The 2,771-nt window shown below is 34.2% G+C and overlaps 1 long non-coding RNA gene across 1 annotated transcript; it reads right to left on the minus strand.

The window, feature by feature from the left end:
• Positions 1-1,272: 1,272 nt before the first annotated feature.
• Positions 1,273-1,759, minus strand: LOC127097976 (uncharacterized). The gene is made up of 3 exons (XR_007793247.1): positions 1,690-1,759; positions 1,487-1,582; positions 1,273-1,390 (listed from the first exon to the last, which is right to left on the minus strand). It is a non-coding gene; the product is annotated as an uncharacterized LOC127097976 (long non-coding RNA).
• Positions 1,760-2,771: the final 1,012 nt, after the last annotated feature.

Genomic DNA, 2,771 nt, shown 5'->3' on the forward strand with positions numbered 1-2,771 from the left:
AAGAGAATATGGAATTTTGTTTGCAGTATTCTTGTGTGCATGCTTCATATTTGGTATGATGATGATCCTGCCTTTATATAGTGATTTGACCTATTAGACCGTTTAGTTGCGGCATTAATTAATATCTAGGCAATGATGGACTTTAATTGGCATTGAGTTCGTTGTCCTTTTCATAGTAGTTTTGGAGAGTGTTTATTATTTTCCAAATAAAGATTCATACCAAAAGTGGAATACTTAGTAGCTAAGTCTTGTGGTTGACCTTGAGTCAGAGTATGCAGAGTTCAGATTTTCTTGTTCAACATGAGTACTTCAGATAGTTGCTGAGAGTAGATTTTCTTCAGAAGTTATTGATATGTTTTTCTGTAGATCCTTCTTCGGAGTACAAATCATCATAGTAGTTATGTGGAACTCTTCAGATTCAGAGTGTCTGAGTCTTCTACTGTCAGACTCTGTGAGCTTCCTTTTCTTCAGAGTTAGAGTGACTGCTTCAATTGATTCTAAGTTGTCTATTTTGGACTTGCGTGATGTCAAATGTTGTCTTTCTGATCCTTTTTCTGTTAGAGTCCTGTACACTTAGATAAATTTGTTAGGGTACCAATTTGTTTCATCTTTTGTTATCATCACTACGCCAAATAAGGGAAAAGAGGGCGCTTATTTTGGCCTATAACAGCGCTTTTAAGCGCCCTCTAAAGTGGCGCTGGCATAGGTAAAGACAGCGCTTTATTTTCCTGGAGAAAGCGCTGTCTAAAGTGGCCCTTTAAGGGCCACATTATAGTGCGCTTTCAGAAAAAAGCGCCCTCTGGAGTGATCCATAAAGGGACATCTTAGAGGGCGCTTTCTGGAAAAAGCGCCCTCTAAAGTTGTCAATGTAAAGTGTTTAGAGGGCACTTTCTGGACAAAGCGCCCTCTAAAGTTGTCAATGTAAAGTGTTTAGAGGGCGCTTCCTACAGAAAGCGCCCTCTAAAGTGTTAGTTATTTTAAAAAAAATTGTTTGAAAAACAGTGGATATTTAATTGGTAACCTGTTCGCATGCTGCAAAAGTGTAAAATTCATATTGATTTCATCCTTTAATCCAATGTTATACACCATTAATCCATTGATATATACAACATGAATCCATTTATATACAACATTAATCCTCCATATATACAACATTAATATATGATTCTTTGATCAACAATATACAACAACATATTCATGATTTAGTAAAAGTACAACAACAATATACAACATATATACAACAACAGCATACAACAACAACATTCAATACATATATGTACAACAATATACAACCTAGCTATATGATTCTTTGATCAACAATGAATTGACACAATTCATCCTTCATTTCATCCAAATGAGCTCTTGAGTAAGATTTGTATTCCTCAAAGTACTACAATTAAGAGAATAAAACATATTCATGATTTAGTAACAAATTAGATGAAATATCCGATAATATTAAAATAAACCCTAAGTTATTATTCCATACCATTTTTGGGATGTCTATACGATTCAACGCAATGATATCTCTCATAAATCTCAATACAAAAAATCCGCAATCGACCGAATTGTTTTGCTGAGGACACTACACAGAAAAACAAACAATATATATATAGTTAATTTCTTACAAACACTATTATAAGCAAAAAAACAAACACTATTATAAGAAAAAATAAGATACTTAATATATACCTGAACTCTGATCCAGGTAATGTCCTTCCTATTACGGTAATTCTTTTTCGATCTAAATTTTAGTATTGCCCTAACAAAATAAAAACGTATATTGAGATCAATCTGACAGACATAATTAAATATACAAATACACACGAATATTTAGGGGAATTTCACTTACACGTCAACCGTCTTCTTCATACTCGGATATTTACTCCAATCACCCGATAACGAATCGAGATAATACACCATTAGTCTCGAAAGATCCATAGCAACCAACACCCAGTGACCACTGTAAAATAAAACAAAAATTTAGATGCATGAAAATTTTCTACGTAAAAGATATACATAGATTAGAATGAAATTATTAGAAAGAAAATCTAACCCGTTGCCAGAATTAAACGGTAAAAAATACAAACTGGGTGTAGTATTATCGCCGGCCGCCATGAATCTATCGACTAGTTCATTCTTTACGGATATTGGATTTTTCGTTATAAACGTTGTGTTGATACGGGAAGCAGCAATAAAATTGAATCGGTTACACAATTCAGTTCCCCGCATCAATGTTACATACATATACCTTAAATAGAAACATAATAAACATTAGACTACTCATTGAAATGTGTAAATAAATTGTTCAACTAAGTAAATAATAGATTGATCGGAGTACCATATGTATGTATGAATGACAGCGATGTCCAATTCTTCGTGTTCAAAAAGTTGTTGCATGTCCTCCTTTGCAATTATTTCGGAATGAGCAAATCCGAAAACACCTTCATCAAAATCTACACTACGGATGGCGCCGTGCATAATATCGGACTCTTCCACCATTTTCTCAAGACGCATCATAATTTGAGATTTTGTCCCGGACGTCGTTGGAATATCGTTACCAGCTTTTTTCAACTTTCGACCGGGAACCTAAAAATTCATATAAATTAAATCATGACTTTTTGTGATGCAACAGAATCGTTGCGTATATAATTCAATGGGTATATATATTTGTACCTCTTTTTGAGATGCAACCGACTCGATGCGTCTTGAAATCCCTTTACCAGCTTTATGTGTGGGTCTTGTAGGAGTCTAACATTACCATGTAATAAGGA

This window comes from Lathyrus oleraceus, chromosome 6, assembly GCF_024323335.1.
Source record: "Lathyrus oleraceus cultivar Zhongwan6 chromosome 6, CAAS_Psat_ZW6_1.0, whole genome shotgun sequence".
NCBI lineage: Eukaryota > Viridiplantae > Streptophyta > Magnoliopsida > Fabales > Fabaceae > Lathyrus > Lathyrus oleraceus.